Below are 24,424 nucleotides of genomic sequence, written 5' to 3' on the forward strand. Positions count from 1 at the left end.
CTCTCTGATACGGCAAGAGAACCAGTATTGAGGGACCAATACTGAGGGACAGAAACAGCGGTTTCTGGCTCTTTTACCGCTTAGCTAACCAGGAGTCTTCCTTCCCAAGAACCCTAAAATCTTCTGTGATGTTTCAGTCTGCTCACAGCCTGGCTGCTGCCCCAGGATCCTCAAAATGTCACAAGATAAAGTGAACTGGCTTATGAGCAGACTTGAATTGTGACCAGACCCGTTGGTCCTCAGTTGGTCCCCAGATCTTTTTTAGTGTGGCGAGTGACTAAAGGAGTCAGACCCTGAGTCTAAGAAGGGCAAATCCTGTCTGACAGTGACCTTCACATTAGAGTTGAAGAGAGAGATCAGGTACCATAGGAAAAGTCCTGTAAGTAGAGAGCAAGAAGAAAAAAGAGGGGTCCAGGTTGAAGGTAGACCTTTTCCTGTGTCCTGCATGAGCACTGCACGCCTTCTTTCAGCCACAACAGATTTTTATCTCTGCCATCCTTGCCTGTGAGGCCCTGCTCTCCCCGTCCCTGAGAGTCAGTATAGTATGGCCGAGAGCTAGACTCTGGAGTCAGACTGCATGGGTTCAAGGTCTGGCTCTGCTGCTGAATGGGTGGAGCATGTCAGGTCTGTCCTGTAGGCCCAGCTTCCTCGTCTATAAACTGGGGAAGACGCTAATCATAGAAAGCATCTCCCAGGATTGTCAGGAAGTGGTAAGGCCTCCACAAATCTCAGCCGTGATTAATATTAATTATTATTAATGTTGCCCTTTAAAGAAATCTACGAGTTACTCATGTCTTCATGTAAGAGACACTTTCTTTATTAATTCATTGTAACATATTCTACTCAGTCAAGTACTGAGCACCTTCTGTTTGCCGCCTCCTGTTGTGTGTACACACACACACACACACACACACACACACACACACACACACAATAATAGAAGAGTGGGTTTTTGCCCACAGGGAGATTATAATCTATTTGAGAATGTGGGCATCATACGTGCTATGGTAGCTTGTAGCTGAGGTGACAGTGTGCCACACTGTGGGGGGGAAAGTACACTCACCTGTGATTCCTTAATGTATTTTGGACACCCAGCATCCAGGCATAGGGTAGATGCTCAAGAAATGTTTGTTGTAGAGAACTAAGCAGAAAATAATGAGTGTGGAATCTTTGGCCATTTCTGGCATAAACTTGAGGAAGAGTGGGCTATCCTCTGGCTTCCTGGAAATGCAAATCTAAATCATATTTACCTAATGCTTGATATGCAAGGCCTGTACAAGCTAAACCCCTAGTCTGGAGCCCCTTTGCCACCTGATGCCTCTTTCTGAGGTGGCCTCAGAGCAGGAAGATGGCAGTGTTTTGAAGCTCCATCGGGCACACCCATATATGGGCAGGAGGCAGAGCTGTGATTTCCCTGGGAAACTCAGAGTTGGGGGAAGAGGCAGTTTTTGACAGAAATAGAAGGTATTTCTATTCTATGTAATTTCTATCTGGGGATAGAAACAGGAGGGAAAACCAGTAATAAGAGAGCTGCCCCCTACTTTCTTTTTTTGTTTGGTTTTCTAGGGTTTGATTCCTTCCTTTGGCTTCTGTCCTCGCTTATTCATGTGGAGAAGGGGCTGCAGTGACTTCCAGACCTCCCCCAGGCCATTCCCTGTTGTTGATGAGTTCTTTCTTCAGAACTAGTAACACCAGGGCTTTCTTGTTCAGTTCTGCCTTGTTTAGATTGAGGGGCAGGAGACAAAGGAGGGGGTCAATGATCTGCCTTCTGCGTACACTTGACTTGGGTCATTAGCGTCACCCTCACCACCAGTGTAGGAAGGAAATGTGCTTATACGTTCAGATAAAGGTCTGAGAGGTTAAGCGAGTTGTGGTCAGGCAGCTAGTTAGTGGTTGGGCAGGATTTAAACTTGGATGTGTCTGACTGCAGACCCTGGGTTATCTCTGCTACACTTTTCCCCTGGGGCTATGGAACATTGACCCTGACCCTCAGGTGACTTCCGCAGACTTGAAGCCCTCCAAGGGTCATGTGGGAAGCCCCTGCAGACCCCGTTGTTGCAGTCTCCTGTGTGCCAGCCATACACCTGGAGGGCAGCAGCTCTGTCCATGTCACGTGTCCCGGTGGTACAGTCTCACTCCCAGGAGAAACAGTGATCAGGGCTGAGGCTTAGGGAAAAAACTATTTCAGTGACTCTTTTTCCAGATGTCTTAGTTTTCTTTTTGCGTTGTTGCTTCTGTAACTGAAATAGTATGGTGTATTTTGAGCTGTTTTCCTTTCTGTGTAAAACATCTGCCAGCAGGGGCCTGTGCTTTTCAGAAAAATCTGTGTGTTTTCAGACCTTTAGGTCTGGTGTATTCATGAAGAAGAAAAACTAGAGAAGGTGAGGTTGAGTGCTGGAGTAGAAACTGACCTTACTCAAAAAGAGGACATCTTTTCTACTAGAATGGGAAGATTAGAGGGTGCAGATACATTTAAAGAATGGGGAAGAAATCTGAGGGGTCTTTACTTCTGCGTGTGTTTGTGTGTGTATAAGCCTTTATTTCTCTGTAAAGTAGGAAGCAAAGTTATCTGCCAAGAGTGAAGAAAGACGCAGTAGGGAAGAGGGGTTTGAGAAGTGTGTTAAAGGTTAGACATCAGTGTTGTCAGGACCAGGAAAGAGAGTTGCCTAGATATATACACAAAGGAATGACAGGCAGGGCTGAAGTTGTGGTGGTTGCAGTCAACAGGAGTAGGAGGAGAGAAGATAGATTTTTTGTTAGATCAAGGGCTGATGTATTGTTGAGGGTGTTGAATAGAAAGGACCAAAGGGGGGCGCCTGGGTGGCTCAGTCGTTAAGCGTCTGCCTTGGGCTCAGGGCGTGATCCCGGCATTCTGGGATCGAGCCCCGCATCAGGCTCCTCCGCTATGAGCCTGCTTCTTCCTCTCCCACTCCCCCTGCTTGTGTTCCCTCTCTCGCTGGCTGTCTCTCTCAAATAAATAAATAAAATCTTAAAAAAAAAAAAAAAAAAAAGAAAGGACCAAAGGGAGCTGAAGATATGGATAAGAATGTAGCCGAAATTATGGATCATTGATTCATTCATCCATTAAACAAATATTTCTTAAGCAACCATGGGAGACAGTGTGGCTGGCTAGGGAGGGAGGTGAAGATAGGAGTAAAAGGATACTATTGAGGAAATGGAGGGACAGGAGATTAGAAGCCTCAGGGGGTTTGAGGAACAACCAAGGAAGTGAGGGCGTGAGAAATCTGAAAGTATGAAAATGGAAGCCAGTGTTTCAGTAGTTCTGTTTTTGCGCCAGGCACTGTTACAGATGCTTTGTACACATTCACTCATTTACATCTCTCAGTAACCCTGTGAGGTAGAACTATTATTACTCACATTTTATAAGCATGGAAAGATCAAGTAATTTGTCCAAGGTCTCCCAGTTAGTGCATGAGGTAGAGCTGGGATTTGAACCCAAGGAGTTTGGCATCAACACTCAGTCTTTCCATACTATACTGCCTGTAAGAGCTTGTGGTCAGAATGGGATGCAGAATGTTACAGGTGGAAGGTTCCTGGTGATTACGCAGTAGGAGAAAGTGGCTAAGACTGAGTGCGGGCAAAGGTCACTGGAGGCAAGTTGGCTGGATGTCTTCTCCGTGGGATTGCTAATGTCCCCTGGAATACTGACAGGGTTAGGGGCTTGAGGCTAAAAGCATTCACAAACGTGACTGGCAGTTAGAAGACCAGTAGACGACAAAATGAAGAGGTGGAGGTAGTGATAAAATCAGATGGCCCGAGTCCAAAAGTTCAAGGGTTATTACATATGAGTGGGGGAGGAACAGTTTGGAGATACCTTTATTGGGGGGAAAAGAAGCTAAGCCTCCTCCCAACCCTGAGTCTGAGGGATTGGGAGGCTGTGTTCTTGGGAAGGAGCCAGGCTTCAGCTAAGCAGCCAGATGGAAGGAGTGTACTCTGCGTGAGTGGAAGATGTTTGGGGATTTATTTTCTCCACTACAAGGTTCCAGGGACTGGAGAGGGAAGAGCGTTCAGGGAGCCTAGGTCAAGGGGAGAGGAATATAAAAAGTTGGAACGGAAGTAGGGCAAAGGGTGGGAGATTGAAGGGGCTCACCTTCTGGGTAGTGACTGAGACATGGTGGACTGTTGGCCTTTGAGGTTGCGTATAAGGTATGGGGTTGCATGGGCCTCAGTGCAGGCCAAGGGCCCCGTACCGGCTTTTGTCCAAGGGGCCACATAGGCCTTTCATCTGAACCAGACCAATGAACACACTTTCCACAAGACCATCAGCTCTCCCTTAGCCACAGCAGCAAGCTGTGCATAGGCTTATTCTGAGTCCTAGTCTACCCCTAGCCAATGGGGTTTTTGAACTTTCCTGCGCTGTTGAGCTCTTTGGCCAGCTAGCTCTTGACAGTCTGCTAATAGACCTCATTTCAGACTATTTTTAAATGCATCAAATAAGATGCCCAGGATTACAGAGGCAACCAGTTAAATGGAACCTAGGTTATCAGATTATGAAAAAAATTTGCAATGTAGAAAGGCACATGCTCTATTAACACTGTAATAAGAACCAGCAGCAGGTCTATTAACAATTATAATTTCAAATTAATGATCATAAATAATATATAACATTGAGGTAAAGATTCCTGTGATTTTTTTTCCTAAGATTTTTTAAATTAATTAGTAGAGCATGAGAGAGAGGGAGATTACAAACTGGGAAGAGGAATAGAGGGAGAAGCATGCTCCTGGCTGAGTAGGGAGCCTGATGAGGGACTCAATCCCAGGACCCTAGGATAATGACCTGAGCTGAAGTAAGACACTTAACCAATGGAGCCACCCAGGCGCCCTTTTTTTTTTTTTTTTTTTTTTGAGAGTGTAATGAGTGCAAGCAGGGGGAGGGGCTAAGGGAGAGGGAGAGAGAGAATCTTAATCTGAGACCCTGAGATCATGACCTGAGTCAAAATCATGAGTCAGAGGCTTAACTGACTGAGCCACGAAGGTGCCCCGAGATTCCTGTGATTTTTAGTGCTTACGAAATGTCAGGTACTGCTAATACTGCTATGGTCTGTTCACTACATGCATAATAGAGCGAAATGCTATATTTTCGTTAGAGATTAGTGGAAAAAAATGTAATATTTTCCCACTCAAATGCACATACCCTCTGAATTCTAGTCACAGACCCTTTGAGTGTTATTAACACCAGATTGAGAAGCCGGTGTAGAGGAAGCTTACAAGTAGGACCATATTCTTGAAATGCAGACATTTGAGGATTTCTGTTTTTCTCCATTCCACTGTATCTGCTATACATTGTAAATAACTAATTAGAAACTAATGTAGTTGATAATTGTTGCATTTATGGGTGGACCTCATTCATAAAGTTTTGTGACTACAGTATAATTATCAGACTATTTTTTTTAAAGATTTTATTTATTTATTTGACAGAGAGACAGCAAAAGAGGGAACCCAAGCAGGGGGAGTGAGAGAGGGAGAAGCAGGCTTCCCTCTGAGCAGGGATCCTGATGTGGGGCTTGATCCCAGGACCCTGGGATCATGACCTGAGCCAAAGGCAGATGCTTAACCAACTGAGCCACCCAGGTGCCCCTAACTATCAGAGCTTTAGAGTGACTTGTGCCCCTCACTGTGTAGAATCAGAGTGGGACCAGAGCCTGGGACAAATTCTGGTCATTGGTGTTCTCACTGAAGCCCCATCCTTTGCTCTATGCTCCATATCTCTTTCTAGGATGGGGGTTCTCAACCTTAGCACTAGTGACATTTGGGGATGGATAATTCTTTGTTGTGGGGCTGTCCTGTGTGTTGGGGATGTTTGGCAGTACCCCTGATCACTAACGGCAGTAGCATTATTCCCCAAGTCATGACAACCAAAATTGTCTCCAAATGCTGCCAAAGGTTCCTTAGGGGCTAAAATCCTCCCTGATTGAGAACTGTTTCTCTAGGACATGGTTTCAGCTGTTAACCCGATGGTCACAGCCCCTACTTGCTATGGCAGTTGTCACTTGCACAGGAAGACAGTTCTGCATGTATCAGAACGATATCCCATCCCCTTTATGTCATATTAACCTGTTACTAGTAACACAGGGGAACAGTCACAAACGGAGGGGGACTGTTTCTGCAATCATAAGGTGAGCACGTTTTCCACTGTTCCCAGTGTTCATCACCAGAAATTAGGTAACGCTTTCCCTCCAAGTAAGAGATGATGATACTTTCCACCGTTAAATGTTTGCAAACTGCTTTTGTGGCACATGTTTTTTGAGGGTGTGTTGCCAGTAGATGGCCTATTGTCCCTGAGTAGAAGAGAAACTGAGAAATGTTGAGCCATTTTGTGGACAAACTTTACAGTCTCCTTTCCGGGACAGCTTTTTTAAAAAAAGATTAGAAACCTATTTGATGAGAATGATTTGGCTGAGTTTCTGCCTGGAGCAGGAAGGAGCTCGATGACATCTGGGATTCTGTCCTAGCTGTGCGGTTACGGACCACTAAGAAGATCATCATCGTAACTTGCTCCCGAGTTAGCATCTCTCATCGTTACATATACGTATGCAAACAGGGCTTTTTTATTTGAAAATGTAACTGTTAGTCGTCATTTCTCATTTTATGTTTGTGAACCACTTTCTACCACTCTTTACCTTTCCGTGTACTCACTACTAAAAGACATTTCAGGGGCCAGGTAAAAAACAAAAACATTCTTTCTCATTCTAGCTTTTCTCCTGTTGTGCCCTGCAGAGGATTACGTTATCCCTCCCACTTTGATTTCTTAGTCGGCTTGTGTATAGCACTGTAGAGTTTTTAGAGACCTTCCATACATGTTTTCATGTTGGATACTTCCCCAAATTCTATCAGACTGGCGTCATGACTCTCATTTTAAATATAAAGAAACAGCCTCAAAAGATAGACCTTAGGGGATGCCTGGGAGACTCAGTCAGTTAAGTGTCTGCCTTTGGCTCAGGTCATGATCTCAGGGTCCTGGGATCGATCCCTGCCTTGGGTTCCCCACTCAGCGGGGAGTCTGCTTCTCCCTCTCCTTTGTCCTCTCCCTCTGCCCCTCTCCTCTACTCATGCTTGCTCTCTTTCTCTCTCTCAAATAAATAAACAAAATCTTAAAAGAGGTGGAGCTTACCAGCTCAGGATCATGGTTATTGGACTGTCTAAATGGGGTCATTCTTGACGCTTATTGGTCTTTTGCACCAGTGGAGAAGGGGCGAACCAGTACTGGGGTGCCATGAAGGCTGAGGGCATCACTGGGGGGATCAGTGGCATGTGGCTGATAGTGGTGGAGAAAAGCTTGGCAGGAAGGGGCAGAGTGGGCTCCATGCCCCACTCTAACCAGCATCTGCATATGTGGGTGTCATCACAGGGAAACCACAGAAGCAGAGCAGCTGTCTCACCCAGCGCTCCCAAGCTTTGCTTTTGTAAAAGGACCTCATCAGAGCCCCTCATGGCCTTAGCACATCAAAGTTCATGACCTTAAGAAAAGGCAGAGGCAGGTTCAGTAGTTTGTCTAGAATGACATAGAGTAAAAATAAAACTCAGAGTTGGGCAGGGGTCCTGTTTAGGCAACATTCCCCCTATAGAACTCAGAGTTCGCTTTTAGTCTGACAGTCCCAGTTGGTTGGATCCTCAATGGGGTAATCCGAGTTCTCCAGAGAAACTGAACCAAGAGGAAAATGGGAAGATTCTTAGAAGGGGTTGGCTCATATGATCTGCTTTCTGGAAGCTGAGGGCCCAGGGGAGCCGGTGGTGTAGTTCTAGTCCAAACCCGAAGACCTGAGAACCAAGGGACCAGTGGAGTAAGTCCCAGTCTGAGTCTGAAGGCCTGGGAGCCAGGAGTGCTGGTGTTAGGGGGCAGGAGAAGATGGACATCTCCACTCAAGCAGAAAGCAAGAATTTGCCCTTCCTCTGCCCTTTTGTTCCAGTCAGGCCCTCAAAGGATTGGATGATGCCCACCCACGTTGAGGAGGGTGATCTTTACTCAGTCTACCAATTCAAATGCTGATCTTTTCCAGAAACTCCCTGAAAGTCACACCCATAATGTTTTACCAACTCTCTGGCCGTCCTTCAGCCCAGCCAAGTTGACACATAAAGTTACCCATCATACTCACCTCCAGTTGAGGTCAACCTGGTGCCCAGGAAGCTGTTGCTGCTCCCTCTGGAGCATGTGCCAAAGAGCCTCCGTTAACAGCGGTGGCTGCAGTGACAGAGACATTCCTGTCCCCTGTCTTGGATGTTGGAGGATGAGCAATGTCCTCGGTGGAACAGGAGCCACTTGCCACGTCAGAACCAGCTCTGCAGGAAGGGCTGAGGCTTCACAGTCGCTGCTCTAGGAATGGAATGGGGCTCAGAGAACAGATTACCTAGATGCCTCACACTCGATTCCAGCAGGAGCTCCTGTGTGCAGAATCACCGCCTGCAGGGAGGCACAGAGCAGGCCAACTAGCAGATCGGATAATGTGGGTCCAAATTAAGATTTGACTATTGGTATGAATTATACACCCCTGAAAGGAGTTCCAGGGGGAGATTACTGAGGTTATACAACCTCCCTTATTTAAGAGACAACTTTTGTTTGGTGACTGAATGCAGTCCTGCCAATGGGCAAGAAGATGCATGATACCCTGCTATTGGTTCACTGATGTGTCCTACTGAGGCTGTCAAGCATTACAATTCCTGAAAACACCACAGAGAGACTTAGCAGGAAACAGCCAAGAGAAAGCAGTCATTTCATGCTTAAGTCTTTCTTTCCTTTTGTTGTTTTCTGTCTTGTATTTTTCTCTTCGGAACCTGGGGCCTTTTGAAGGTTTTCTTCCCAAGACTTTGGCATTCCAAATGCTCTAAGAGAGAATGAAGTTTGGGTTTGCTGTGGGCAAGTGTCGGAAATTGTTCCTGTGGTACTGGCTGGCTAACACCACATGCCTTGGGCCATGGTTTTCATAGGCACCTCTTCCAAGCGCTGAGTATGTCTCTATTTAGCTGTGTTTGAAAAGCGTTGAGATGCCATTTGCTTGGCTGTGTTTGAACACGCTGAAACCCTGGGTGTGCACACCTGCATTCCTTGATGGCTCCCATATGCCCCAGCAGGCCTGGAGGTTAGAAGAAACTTACTTATGACTTGGCAACATTCATCTTCTTCAGACTTAGGGGGCTCTTTAAAGACCTTGCTCCATTTTAGTTAATTTTCTGGAATTTGCTTGTAGTTTGAGATGGATAGAACCTAACGCATCTCATTAGTGCTTTTGAAATGCAGATGGAATTTCACTTGAAATTGAATTGAAAAAACGTCTCTGCCCTTGATGATTCTAGTGGGGTCTAAGGGATTCTGATGTGGTTCAAATTGAGTTAAACAGTTTCAGTGAATTCCTTGGGCAAGGAGGAGCAATCTCTTTGGAGTGTTTTTGGAACAAAAAGTATGTATTAAAGAATTCATTTCTAAACTTTCATATTCTGTGTAGTAATAATCATCTCTAGATAAGATCTTTAAATTTTTTTTAAAAAAGCTCTTTTTGCCACTTTTTGGCATAAGTGACCCACTTTCTCTTAAATCGGTGGCATTTAAAAAAAAAAGGAAAGAGGATTATTATAGCATAAAAAAGACTCAGGAACTCTAACAACCAAATGCAATATAGGGGTTTTATTTGGATCATAATTTGAACAATCCAAAAGGGAAAAAAAAGACATCTGGGAGGCATTTATACTGGGTATTAGCTAATACTAAGGAGTTATTAATTCTGTTAAATTATGGGGGGTGATTGATTGATTGATTGAAGTAGGCTCCATGCCCAGCATGGAACCCAACACAGAGCCCAAAGTCACAGGATCCTGAGATTAAGACCTGAGCTGAGACCAAGAGTGGGAGGCTCAACCGACTGAGCCAGCCAGGCACTCGAGGGGTTATGCTTTTTAAAAAATGCCTTTATCTGCTAGAGAAGCCTACAAAAGTATTTGCAGGTTAGATAATGTGATACCTGGATTTCCTTTAAAATGCTTTTTCAGAAAATAGTAAGAGAAGGACCACTGAGTGGATGAAACAGAAGAGGTCAAATCTGGGAAGTGTTGAGGGTGGAGGGTGATAGGTACATGGAGGTTCACTATACCAATCTCTCCACTTTTGTATGTGCCTGGGAATTTCCATAACAAAAATTAAAAAAAAAAAAGATTCCTTTTCTGGGTGGGGATGGAGAATAGGAGCTGGCAAGTATCACATCAGCTGATAGGAAGAAGACTGGGATATTAGGGTGTCTTTTTTTGCTGCTAATACCTACTCTGAAAATCTTTAAATACTTGTTTGTTTGTTTGTTTTACAAGATGGAAGGTGCTTTGGGGAAGTGACCATGTTTTACTAATCTTTCTAATGCCCTCAGTGCTAAGTCAGTGTTTCCTGACTTGAAATACTTTTTTGTTTTTAGGAGTATAAATATTTATGATTATAGTGTCTTAAATATCTCTGATTATAGGGTCTTCATGTTGAGTTGACCCTTGATGAAATATCCCCTATTATCTTGAGTAATAATTCCATGTGCTGGAATCTACTTTCCTGATAACAGTATAGTCACACCAGCTTGCTTTCTTTTCTTTTCTTTTTAATTTTTTAAAAATTTGTATTTTTTTTTTTTTTTGAGAGAGAGTATGTGAGTTGGGGGGTGGGGTGGGACGCAGAAAGGGAGACTCTGGATCAGATTCCATGCCCAGCACAGAGCCTGATGCAGGGCTCAATCTCACAACCCATGAGATCATGACCTGAGCTGAAATCAAGAGACAGATGCTTAACCGACCAAGTGACCCAGGTGCCCCGCCATACCAGCTTCCTTACGCAGAATGTTTCCATGATACAGATGTATACATTTGCCATCGTTTTACTTTGAACCTATTCACGTCTGAGTATTTACAACTCATTTCTTGTAAATAGCATATCTAGTTGGGTTTTGCTTTTGCGTCCAATTTGATCATCTCTGTCCTTTTAAGTAGCATTTAGTCCTGGGCCTTCCAGGAGTTCCCAGCTTTTCCCTCCCTGCTCCTTCTTGCCTCACACATAAGGTCTGAGCTTTGACAGCCCCGATCAGACTATCCTTCAGGCTAGAAAAAAATAGTGGATCAGACACCAGGTGTGGCTGAATTGTCTTGCCGCAGGGGGCTGACCCGCCACTTTCAGAGGAGATACTAAGGGTTTGCCTTCACTGGGTAAGAGGTTGCCTGTGGGACCTTGAAACATGTGATTCTGTGGGTCTGGATGTTGAAATTATTCCTAACTGTGGGCCACAAAGGATTTTGAAGAGGGGAAAGGAAATCTTGATGATCTAGGATCCGTTACCTGTTGAATATAAGCCAGAGAGTCCGAGTACACCCTGGTTTGGGGACATGAACAGCCCTCCCACTGGATGTATTTCTCAACACCTTGGGCCATCTCTGTATACTTTGCTTCTTATACCCTTTCTGGGATCCCCCTTTCCTACCAAACTGCCTCCTGATGGAGACCCACTGGGTTGTTGCTCCCTGATTGTACGCTCCTGCAATCGCGTGTCTTATTTAGACCCTGTCTGCCTCCCAAACCTGCCTTTCCTCCTGAACAGAATGGGTGGCTCCCTCTCCTTCAGCACACAGAAGCTTCTAGAACTTCAGGCTAACCCCATCCTCTACACCTGTGACAGTGTTTCCACAGTCCTATGCGGTTCTCACTTTGCAGAACTGTAAGTCTTCCTTGAAAATCTGTAGCCACTCTCATTTTATTCTCTTCCATTCTCGTCCATGGCCCCCATGCTCTTGAGAAACCGAGTTTCCCACATATTTTGGAATGTCTCAAACATAGGCATACACACAGAGAACGTGACAGAAAAGTAGGAGTTAAAGTCTGGATACTTTGAAAGCCTGTGTCCTAACAATGACATTCTGAGGAAGAAGTCAGGGATTTTTTGAAATGCACAGAAAGGCAGTGGGTGAGGAGCAGGAAAATGGATGTTAACCTGGGCGCCTTACGGTGAGCGCACCTGGCCGTTCCACTTAGCCTGTTCTCAGAATCGTCAGGTTTTAGATATTCTTAGGCTGAGTGAAACGTGACAGATTGGCTGCCATGACAACTGAGTTATAAATTCTGTTTTGGCAATGAATTTCTACTTCGGAAGGCATTCTAGGATTTCTACTTCAACCCCCAGGCATAGGATTTCCTAAAACATAACATATAACAAGCTTGTTTCTCCTCAAAAGTCTTTGCAGGCTCGTGGTGCAATGCGTTTTGCGTCTTAAGCCACAGTGCACGGCAACGTGGTTTAAAGATAAATTGGCAATAAGGAATGTCCAGCTCTTGGACTTCTTTGCAGGTTTCTAAAGCAGAGCTTTCTAAATAGATCTAAAAACAGAGCTTCATCTAGGAGGTTGTATGGCCTAAGCTAATGATGCCAGATATTTAAAGCAGAAATTGAGGCCATGACAATTCTCTAGCATCTGAAACCAGTCTCCCCCAAGGCACAAAATTGTGCTCACAAACCCATCTCAAACCAGAACTAGTGTTTCATCAGCTCACCAAAGGGAGGAAATAATCCTTCTTGGTTTCTCTGTGAAGTGCAGCCATTCCATGGGGATGTGCCTCGCTGAGTTCGGGCATCCTTATCGACATTGGCAGAGATACACGTGGCGGGGAGCTTGCGTCCACAGGCTGTGTGCTGAGCGTAGGGCTGTGACTTACAAAGCTTGATAGGCTAACATGTATTGAGCACCCAGCAAGTTCCCGGCACGGGGTGAGGTGGTGAGTGGTGAAGACAGGAGCAGACACACATGTTGCTTTTAAAGAGCTGATCATTGAGTGCAGAGGGGAGGACGAGGTGACGTGGCTATGATGAGTACCCCGAAGGTAGACCTGTGCGTTTGATAACAGAGTAGACCATAATTGGTTTTATTGTTGACTCTGCAAGATAAGTGCAAGCAGAGAGGCTCCAAGCGCCATGGAGCGCGAAGTGAGTGGATCACAGGCAGTGGCGGGATCCGGGAAAGACGGAAGGGGGCATCCGACTGGCCGTGGGGAGGGTGCTGGCTAAGCTGAAGGCGGGGGAGAGACGTGCTGGGTGGAGGAAGCATCAGGAATGGACTCAGGAGCGATCTCTGGGGCATGTTTAGGGAACAGTGAGAATAGTTCAGCGTGCCTGTAACTTAGTGCTTGCGAAAGAGGAATCGTAAATCAGGAAGCTGAGTGAGGACCATCTCCCGGCAGCTCTCATTGCCTTTGAAGGTTTCTGAGCAGAGGGATGACATAATGCCGGTGACCAGCATCTGTTCCCCAAGCAGGGGACCATCACCCGGGGATTGCTTTCCCTTCTAGAAGATTAAAGTTACAGACAGTGGGCCCATGGGACGTCTATAGAAGGCCTTTCCAATCTGGTTTTGTCTACTCGTTTTCTTTCCTGTGCTCTGAGGCTTTCCAAGACTCTGGATCATCTCCTTCCCCCCCCCCCCACTGACTTTTAAAAATAAATGATTTATTCTTCAAACCTGTCAAGGGATTGTCTTTCTTGTCTCAGAAAGAGAGGAGGCAAAGAAAGGATGTCATAACTCTGAATATCAACAATTTGGCAAGAATCAGAACATGAGTGTATTCTCCAGAGCCTCAAAGGCTCCCCTTCTAGGCTGTAAATGGGCTTTTGGGAAATTGGCTCTTTGGCACATTCTACACTATGAGATGTGACATCTAAGTGGCTTTTTTTTTTTACACCAGACTCTGCCGAAAGGAAAAGATTGGAAAGGCAAGCTCATTAGGGTTCAGATAACTGAGAGGCTCTTACTTTCTACACCTCCTGGATAACTTGAACATGGCAGCAGGCGGGGGGTGGGGGGGCTCCCACCGAAGGGCAGTGAGGAGGGTGGTCATGGGAAGAAGAGCAGGGAAGGAGGAAGATGAGAACGGGGAGGAAAGTGACGGACTAGAATGGGAGCAGCAGGTCGGGGCTATCGGACAGACGGGACAGGACATCGGTGTCTGACATGGCTGCCCAGGTCCCTGACCTTGACAACCACCCCACCGGCTAGATACGGTGGTGTCATTTTGGGGAGCGGTGAATAGGGTCCACGAAGTTTGGCGAATTGCCCAGGAGCATGCAGCTGCCCGAGGAGGTGCCAGCTAGTAACCTGGGCTCCCGATGCAGAAAAGCCCGGGGTGGGGGAGAGGTGCGGGGCCTGGCCAGGGGGTGGCACAGGCGGCAGCCCCTGAGCCCTCTGGGCAGCGGGGTGGGGGGGGTCTAGCCGGATCTGCTGGCAGAGTGGGGGCCACGAAGGAGCCTGTGCGGTGTGGACTGGTCTCGCTGCAGGCTTTGCTCACAAACACGGCGCCTCTGTGAAAACCAGAGAAGCATCTGGAGAAGTGGACCAAATGAGAGAGGTTAGGGTGGCTGGAAACACGTAGGGAGCCCGAGGTTTCGGCCTGGGGAAGGGTGGTGGCGGCAGCTGCACAGCCGCGGGAACGTACCGGATGGCCATGAGCTGCGTACTAACAAAGGGTTCACATGGGACATCGTATGTTCTCCGTGTTCTACCACAATAGAAAAAAATCATTAAAAAAAAATAAGGCCTGACTTTTCCACTGGGCAGTGAAGTCTGTCAGCAGGTGGGGCTTCCTGGCTCCCTGTTCAGTGAGTGGCCGTGTTGGGTGCACGGTGGGGGGGCTGCTGCCTGCTCTGGGCTTCCCTCACAGCAGACGGCATCACGGCACAGGGGCGGCTGTGGCCACAGAGGGGGCATAAAGTTGGTAAGTCAAAGGTCACCTTTCTTGGGGACAGGAGTGGAATTCCGTGTTTAACTGAGTTTCTTAAAGTTGGGGGCTGACATCCTTCCTCACTCAAGTTGCCATCCTAATTTGTTTTAAATTGAATATCCAGACTGTTCGCAAGTGGGATTATGGGAGAGGAGGAGAAGGCGGTCCTCTGGAATGGTGGTTTCAAGTTTTATTTTTTGGTAATTAGAACCACTGTCTCCCAGGCGAGTATCCTATGTAGTTTCCGTTTTCAGGGAAGCAGCTGGGAGGTGGTGGTTGTGCAAGAAGAGTGTGCCCTTGTGTGTGCTGTCGAGGGTCAGGGAAAGCCGAGACGGGAAAGCTAAGCCCGCCTGGAAACTCCACTAGAGCTTCAGGTTTGCAAATAAATCTCCTTCTTTGAAAACGTCAATAGTCTATCGGAGAGCTCCAGAGCATGTGTTTTAAGACAGATGGTCTGATTTCAAGTTCAAGCTCCATCCCATCCCACGGGGCCCTAGGCAAGTTACTTCAACTCTCTGGGTATCTTTTTGTTTTGTTATGTTTTTGGTTTTGTTATTTTGATAATCTCTAAAAATGGGGGAAAGAGTGCAACCTACTGTCTGGGTTGGATGTCAGAATTTAGTAAGAGAAAATATATCCCCGACCCCAGTACGGTGCCTGGCACATAGTAGATGCTCAGTAAATGACAGTTATTGATATTCTTAGTCTAACACTGGAATATAACGAAGATGAAGTCCTAAGTCTGGGGCTATTAGTGTCTTGGATAAGTAGCTACCGCCACCCCCAGAGACACCCTCCAAGAGCCATTAACCAGATCTGACCAGTCACCGATGGATAGGGACAGTTAGCATACTTAGCAACTGTTCATGACTCATCGTTGGGAAGCCTGGATGCCACTTGTGCTGGGCTCTGAGTCACTGCCAGTCCCTGGGCAAGCCCTTCTCTTTCCTGAGCATGGTTTTCTTACCTAAACTGGCAGAGTCTTTGTGATTCCTGCAGGGTGAGGACTTCGTCATAGCACATCTCCCGGGGGGCTGAATGTCCCCCCACTCTGCCGAGTGTTCACACCCTGGGTGCTCGCTGGGGCGAAGTGTGTGCGGAGCACCCACAGAAGGACCTGCGTGGTGCTAGGGCATCAAGGAGTATGTGAGAGATTAAAACCCAAGAGCCGATAAGTCCCTTCAAAGAGTATGACCTCTAAATATGTAATAATTTCTTTTTAAGATTTTATGTATTTGAGAGAAACAGAAAAGAGAGAGCATGAGCAGGGAGGAGAGGGAGAAGAAGGCTCTCTGTTGAGCAGGGAGCCCAACGCGGTGCTCGATCCCAGTACCCAACGATCATGACCTGAACTGCCAGGTGCTCCTGTTTAATGAGTTCTAATTGCCCGTGCGAAACACTTTGAATACATTATCTGTGTAAAAGATGTGTTAAAAATAAAAGCACAGCTTCCTTTACCTACTCAGACCCAAGCCCCTCCCAAAGACAACTATGCTAATGGTAAAGATCCTTCTAGATCTCTGAACAGGGCTTTATATACAGATATATGGACCTTAAAAGTAAAACCATTTTCCAATGATGACATACAAATGGCTAACAGACACATGAAAAAATGTTCAAAATCATTAGCCATCAGGGAAATTCAAATCAAAACCACACTGAGATACCACCTTACGCCAGTTAGAATGGCAAACATTGACAAGGCAAGAAACAACAATTGCTGGAGAGGATGTGGAGAAAGGGGAACCCTCTTACACTGTTGGTGGGAATGCAAGTTGGTGCAGCCACTTTGGAAAACAGTGTGGAGGTCCCTTAAAAAGTTAAAAATTGAGCTACCCTATGACCCAGCCATTGCACTACTGGGTATTTTCCCCAAAGATACAGACGTAGTGAAGAGAAGGGCCATATGCACCCCAATGTTCATAGCAGCATTGTCCAAAATAGCTAAATTGTGGAAGGAGCCGAGATGCCCTTCAACAGATGACTGGATTAAGAAGAGGTGGTCCATATGTACAATGGAATATTACTCAGCCATCAAAAAGAACAATTTCTCAACATTTGCAGCAACATGGATGGGACTGGAGGAGATAATGCTAAGTGAAATAAGTCAAGCAGAGAAAGACAATTATCATATGGTTTCACTCATTTATGGAACATAAGAAATAGGGAGATCAGTAGGAGAAGGAAGGGAAGAATGAAGGGGGAGTAAACAGAAGGGGGAATGAAGCATGAGAGACTGTGGACTCTGGGGAAACAAACTGAGGGCTTCAGAGGGGAGGGGGGTGGGGGATTGGGATAGGCCGGTGATGGGTATTAAGGAGGGCACGAATTGCATGGAGCACTGGGTGTTATTTGCAAACAATGAATCATGGAACATTACATCAAAAACTAGGGATGTACTGTATGGTGACTAACATAACAAAAAATTATTATTTAAAAAGAAAAAAGGATTAGAGATATTAATGATGCCATGAAAAATAAAAATTAAAACAATGAAACCATTTTGTGGGCTTTTTCCACCCCCATAAAAGATATCCTGCAACATGAACGGTTCTAAAACTTGATGGTTTTTTGATAACTTGATAATATATGTTGGAGCTCTGTCTCCTTTCCTGTTTTAATTTCCCAGAGTGTTTCATAGGGTGGCTGGGCTGTAGTTTATTTAGCTGTTCCTTTATAAATTGATGGGCATGAAAGTTGTTCCCAGTTTTTCAGTCGTATAAAGAATTCTGCAGTGACCCTCTTTGAGTCATTAGGAACAACTGTGCATGTTTCTAGCTAGGGCATGAGAAGAGGGGATAATGCAAATTTTATAGGTTAAATCAAATATGAAACATAAATTTCCTGGCTTTATTCCTTCCATAGGAACAAGACAGAGAATCAAGAGTGTATTTCGAGAAAAATAATGGGCAGGGAGATGGATCAGAAAAGAATATACTTGAAACTAATTTTTATTTTTATTTAAATTCAATTAAGTAACATAGTGTATTATTAGTTTCAGAGGTAGAGTTTAGCGATTCATCAGTCTTATATAACACCCAGTGCTCATTCCGTCACGTGCCTGCCTTAACGCCTGTCACCCAATTGCCCCAGCCCCCACCCACCGCCCCTCCAGCAGCCTACTACCTCATACCAGTCAGAACGGCTAAACTTGGAACTAATTTTTAAAGTTACGTGATAATTAAATATGCGTCTATGGTGTTTGATCTATTCAAAATATGTATAGAGCTGCATAGGCCCATTTTAAGGTTTTTCAAACATCCTTCTGAATTTAAAAAATTTGGCCCCCAAATTTATAAAGTCACATCACATATACCCACATAAGTTCTAGGTAAATTCAGGATATAGCATGAGAAATTAGACCTTATGCAGCAAGCACAGTGCTTTTAGAAAACAATTTGGCAACGTAAAGCAAAATTCTTAGAAATGCTTATTTACTTCGAATCTAATAATCTAATAATTTCATTTCCAAACATCAATCTGAAAGAAATAATCCTGATAAAGAAAAATGTGGTGTTATTCTCTTTAACATTATTTCAATAGTATGGCATTTAGACAGTGTGTATACCTGATAAAGGGAGTACACATGAGTAAATTAAAGAACAGCCTTATTAAAAAGCTACTGGAGGGGCGCCTGGGTGGCTCGGTGGGTTAAGCATCTGATTTTTTACTTTGGCTCAGGGCATGATCTCAGTCAGGGTCGTGAGGTCAGCCCTGCATTGGGCTCTGTACTGGGCATGAGGCCTCTGAAGGATGTCTCCCTCTCCCTCTGCCCCTCCCTGGCTTGCAGGCACGCATAGTCTCTCTCTCTGAAGTTAAAAAAAAAAAATTATAAAAAATAATAAAAAACTTCATGGAATAGAATAATGACATTCTTAGATTATAATTTTTTTAATGAAATGTGCGTTTTACAAGCCAAATTCAAAATTGAAAATACAGCAAGTTTATAACCAGGTTAAAAAAAATTATGCCAATGAAAAAGAAAGTTGTTGGGCATTAGGGAGGGCACGTGTCGTGATGAGCACTGGGTGTTATACACAACTAATCATTGAATGCTATGCCAAAAACTAATGATGTATTATATGTTGGCTAACGGAATTTAAATTAAAAAAAAAGTTTGAGGGCGACTTTTCATTTTTTTTTCCTGTTTTTCAGTAGTTTCCAATTTTTAAATGAATTAGCATATAATAATTCTATAACTTACGTCAGTCAGCAGTTGCTCTCTGGGGCTCTGACTGTGTACCAGGCACTGTATTAGGTAGCAGTGCTAGAGCAGTAACGGGAGACCAAGTCCTTGTTTTATGGTGTCATGGAAGAAAGAAACCACTAACCGCTGATAAGCAGACTTGACAGTGCTGTTCGGGGCACAGGTGGGGTGCTGAGATAGGCATTCAGGGAGGTCACACACAGGGTGGTACGGAAAGACATCTGAGGAGGTGACACGGGACCCAGAATGCTGCAGACAAGCTTGCCATGCAGACTCATGGACCTGCACTCCAGAAAGATGGAACAGCAAATTGAAGAAGGTGGCTAGGAATAATGTAGGTTGTTGATCTGATGGATCCTCACAAAGGCATATTTAATGTTTCTCCTCGTGGCTAGCGTCCACTTCTCATTTGTCGCAGAGTCTGGCTGTGACTGTGCACTGGTTAGAATTCTGTAATGTCATGCCTTTCACATGTTAATTTAGCCTGGACCATGTTGTTGAAACTTTCAAGCTCACAAGGTCTTGTGCCAGATACCACACCGGAAAGGACAGCCCTTGAAAGTTGGCAGAAACCCATCACTGTGCTTCAGTATCCGTTTGTCATCTGTTCTTTAAAGGTTTTCCAATAATATTTTTACCAAATAATAACTGTGAGTTGATTCTGGGACATGAGCTGATGGACTGAGCCTGGCAATATGTAGGGATGATAGTCGACATTTAGTGGCTTTAAGGCTTGCTTACTACGTCTATGCATATTCTCACCGATATTATCAGTACCTCTCCTTGATAAAAGAAGGAAAATATCTACATAGCCAGCGAATGGGAGAGCCAGGTGTGAAGCCAAGTCCCACCAAATCCCACCCCCAGCTCTTTCTTCTCAAAGAAGAGACAACTCCAGGGCCACCTGTCTTTATTAGTAGCAGAAAAACCTGCTTCTGGGTTTGATAAACTCTCCCAGACAGACTGACTTTCAGCTGAGTCAGGCTCTGGATGTGGCCACGTGGACAAGTCATCAGTCACTGAGAAGTAAACAGGAGCACACTCAGAGCTTGTAAATCTCCGTATTCCCCGTTAGGGCGGGTGGCAGGAGCTCTTCGGGGTTTTCAGCCAGTGATGATGTCAGGAAAGCACACTAGCCATTGGGAGGAAAAGTAGAGCCCGGTCCTTAGCTGCCCTTCTCAGGGGAAGAGCTTGGAGACTGAGCCCCAGGTACTCAGAACCCGAGACCTCGAAAGACCTCAGTGAAATGAGCATCAGCTCAGAGGGCAGTCGGACCGACAGTGCCGCTGGGGAAAGAGCAGGGGCGGAGCAGGCTGGCTCTGGGCTCCCCTCCTCAGTAGGCTGCTGGGGCCATGGCCCAGCCTTCTCACTAAGCATCCTCAAGGGCATGCACTGAGATCAGAGGGGACTGTCTTTAGATCACCCTGGATCAAGTTCAGAGGCCCCCAGGGCAAGGTGGAAGCTTTGACTTGTTTAATGACCTACTGTTCCCTTAGGCAACAGCAGTGACCCAAGTGGCTCAGTGTACCTCATTCAGAGAGGGTCAGCACCCCCAGGGCTGGGGCAGGAATGAACGTGGCCCCCCCATCCCCAGTGGCAGCTCATCTGTCATCTGCTTGGTTTGGGGGAGGAGGTTGCATTATCAGGCCCCCTTCTGTCCTCTCCGAGAGTCTGAGATGCCGCAGAGGCCGAGCACAGACACAGCAGACGGCAAGGGGTCAGATACTGACAAAACCTGAGATGCCAGGGACCGCGAACAGCACCCATCCCTCCCCAGGGAATCCTGGCATCAGCAAGTCTGGCATGGGCCTACTTTACCTGGGAGTCTTGTCTCCACTGCACCTTGAAGAGTGTGTGGCATTCACTGAGAGCTGCTAGCAGCCTCAGGGATCTGTGAGGTCACTTTTTTCTCCCCTTAGTAGGTCTAGAAAAGCACTGGGAGTTGGAACCTGTACTCCACGGTCTAGCGCTCTCCAGACTTCTTGATGTCCTAGACAATGGACACTATTTGCCAAACCCTTGGGAGGGATGCCTAGCAACTAGATTGAAATGTCACAGAACGGGACAAGTTCGGTTTCCATCGTGAGGTCCACTTGCATACAATTGAGTAATAGAGAAAGAACAGTGGGGATTTAGTGAGGAAATTCATTCATCTTATGTATGCGTGGTAATAAAATGTCTTCAAAATTAATTTTAAAAGTTACTAAACTCCTACACCCGTGCCATTTTCAGCCGTACCAGAGGATTTTTGTAGTTGACGTTGAACAACAGTTCCGTGGGGGAAATGCTGCGGGCTGCAGCGAGCTGGCCGGCAGCCCGGGTGCCTCCCTGGCCAAGAGGAGCGAAGCATCTGCACCCTTGTAGTCTGTTCTTGCTGCCTGTTGGTGGGCTCTGCCATTGTCAGCTGAGATTTGGGATAAAACAGTTACAGGAGGTTGATTTAATGCAGGACCCGTGTGCATGGCTGATATGTTAGTATTAACATCAAAGAGAGAGACATCTATGCAGCACCTCTGAGCTTTATTTGGCAAGAGAAAAAAAAAATCCCTTTGTCCCCATGCAAGCATCTCATGAGTTGAGAAGCCCTTTGTAAACCTCGCTTGGGGCAACACTTTGTAGTGAATTTATCTCAAGATAGAACTTTGCTTCTCTGTAACTGAACTTAACCAATAAATTTACCCTTTCATGATGGCAGCTAGTGACCCAAGGCAGCAAAGACGTTCCTGGTTATAATTATGACCAGTGGAGGACTTAAGCCCTGGCTCTCTAAGACCCTGTGCCCCTCCTGTCTCCACCCAGCCACGGCTGCTCTCTGGAGCCAGCTTCTGAAATGGGATCCCATCCGCTGCGTTAACCTGGGTGCCCCGTAACTCAGCATCACTCCTCAAAACTCAGTCTTCTCTCCTTCCTGTTCTGCAACTTTTGTGGGATCTGGTATGGAGCTATAGAAAGCAACCCAGCCGGCTGGGTGGATGGGGAGAGCAGCAGAAAAGTGAAATGCACTGATTTCAGCAATCCTCAAAACCAGTTCCTGATCACCCCAGAACAGGTAGTCCAAACCGACTTTCTTCTCAAGAATCAGGACTTTGGAAGGATCATGGTGAACTCAGCACCCACTTTCAAGAGGTAGTTTCTGCTTCTCTGTTTGTCACTCACTCTTTAGTCATTGAATTTGTTTCTGTTTCAGTCTGCATCCTCCCTTCCTTATTAAGTGCTTGCTGTGTGCTGGGGTGCTGGATACAAAGAAGAAAAGCTGGAACCATTGTACTTGAGGGGCTCATGGTCTTAGGAGAAAGTTGGGCTTGTCAAGAGGGCACAATGGGATAAACTGGACAGTGGAATCAGGGAATGGTAACAGGGCTTCGCCTGTAGGAATCAGGGAAGGCTTCACCGAGGAGGTGACTCTTGAACTGAGACTTGGAGAAGCAGAAGGATTCTATCAGTAGGATAAAAGTGTGAGGAGTGGGTTGGTGGAGATTTTCCATGCAGAAGAACTACACGTGCAAAGGCATAGTTATGGGAGAGAGCCCAGTCTAGCTAGGGAGCAGTACTTTGATTAGGGAGGCTCAAGTGCAGGTGAATAATAGTAAAAGCTCATTTATTGTCCACTTTATGCTAGGAGTTATGTCACATGAGTTATACATATGACCTGATTTCATCTTCAAAGTAAGTTTATGGTAGAGGCATTCATATCCGCACATTCCTACCCAGGATACTAGCCAGAGTGGTGGGAGGGGAGGGGGGAGTAGGGAGAGGCAGGTGGGGGGTGCTGGCCTGCTCTTGCTCCAGCTCCCTCTCCTGACGCCTGCCTTTCCCCACACCCCACTTGCCCATCCTCACCCCCTCACCTTCCAGCTACAGCCTGTCTGGGGCATCGGCTTTCCCATCTGTTGGGCTCCTGGCACAGGAAGATGACTCTTTTGACTTTGGGTGGAGCAGAGAACCAGCCGCCAAGTCAAATACAGTCATAGGAATCTCAGGTTGTTTCTCCAGAGAGTCCTCAGAAGAACTGCCCTGTTGTCATTTCCGTGGCTTGGGAGGTGTTTTGTTTTTTTTTGTTTTTTTGGTTTTTTTTTTTTTTTTTCAGTAGCTCTGGGTATCATCCAGCTTGTTGGTGCTGAATCATTCAGGAAACCATTCTGCATGGACTTGGCCCTGCTGCCCCCTTCTTCACACATCTCTGTCTCTCAGGGGTTTAAAACAATGATGGAACAAAGACAAGGCCAAAGAGACCTTGGAGAACTTGGGCTGAGGCTTACCCACCCCCGCCCCCCAAGAGTTCCTGAATCACACAGAGAGTGAAGGAATCCCTCCTTCTGCCCTTGACTGGGTCAGAAAACACAACACAATGTAAACTTCAAGAACTGACAAATCTCATGACCATCGGATCCCCGGATCTCCAGAGCGATAGTGAACGTTCCTGAGCAGTGCACATTGTAGGTTGTAGAGAGCTTATCTTTCCAGGGTCGCTGGGGAAGCATCTTGGAAACAGTTGGTTAGTCATTTTGCAATGAGCTGTTCTGTTCATTTCCTCCTGGAGGTTTGAAATTGGCAGCAGTCCAGTAGAGGCAGTGAAAAGGATCCTTGACAGAGGCTGTGGAGAGGCCCGAGTAGTAATCACAAATCAGTTTTCTGAAAGTAGCGTGAGAAGGGCAAGGTATGAGCAGTGAGGGGCGGGGGGGGGGGGGGGGACGACTCGGGTACTGGTGTTTATCCTGTCCCTTGGCTCTCCCTTCATTCTTCGGTTGCAGGCTGTGTCCCCTCCAAACCCATGCAATTGTCAGCTGTTGTCTTTGCATGTCCCTTTGCCCGGGGCTCCTCTGGAGATTAAGGCTGGGGAACTTTTCCTGCAAAGGGCCAGATAATAAATATGTTAGGCTTTTTGGACCATACAGGCTGTGTCGCAACGACTCAGCTCTGCTACTGTGGCACAGAAGTAGCCGCAGACGATATGTAAACAAATGAACGTGGCTGTGTTCCAATAAAGCTTTATTTGCAAGAGCAGGCAGGGGGCCCGATTTGGTCCACGGGCCGTAGTTTGCTGACCCCTGGTTGAGATTTTAATTCTCTCCTCCTTTTTCTCATTCTCTTTTCTGAATCCCAAAAACAGGAACAAAGTGTTAAAAAGGCAAGCTGTCGGTCTGTGGTGTTTCTTTTGGACTTGCCTTTCCTCATTTTTAACATTTCAGAAAGTACACTTTGTCTTGTCTTTATAGGTGGTTATTTAAATTGAAAGCAGCTGTGGAAGGCAAGAATCCTTTCGGAGTATTTGGTATGTCTGCTGCCGTGAAATAGTAATTTTAATGCACTGTCTTTTTGTTTAGTTACATACAGAGTTTATTGGTAGATTGAAGAATAATTCAGGAAAACTACACCGTATGGTGCCAGGCATGGTATGATAAACGCTTCTTGCTGGGACAAGTGAGTGCTCGCTGCGGCAGCACATACACTTGCTGGAATGAGCGCACGTACAGAAGCTG

At 46.0% G+C, this 24,424-nt stretch overlaps 1 protein-coding gene and 1 long non-coding RNA gene across 2 annotated transcripts in view; one reads left to right on the forward strand and one right to left on the reverse strand.

Annotated features, from left to right (window-relative positions):
* The window catches only part of CCDC3 (coiled-coil domain containing 3), a 122,245-nt gene that overhangs the window by 64,437 nt on the left and 33,384 nt on the right, over positions 1-24,424 (forward strand). The gene's annotated exons all lie outside the window — the stretch shown is intronic.
* LOC130542154 (uncharacterized) overlaps positions 17,675-24,424 on the reverse strand; it is a 38,841-nt gene continuing 32,091 nt past the window's right edge. Inside the window, exon 2 of the long non-coding RNA XR_008956507.1 lies at positions 17,675-23,791. This is a non-coding gene — a long non-coding RNA (uncharacterized LOC130542154). The remainder of the gene's footprint in view (positions 23,792-24,424) is intronic.

The sequence above is a fragment of the Ursus arctos genome, unplaced genomic scaffold (genome assembly GCF_023065955.2).
Source record: "Ursus arctos isolate Adak ecotype North America unplaced genomic scaffold, UrsArc2.0 scaffold_30, whole genome shotgun sequence".
Classification (NCBI taxonomy): Eukaryota; Metazoa; Chordata; class Mammalia; order Carnivora; family Ursidae; genus Ursus; species Ursus arctos.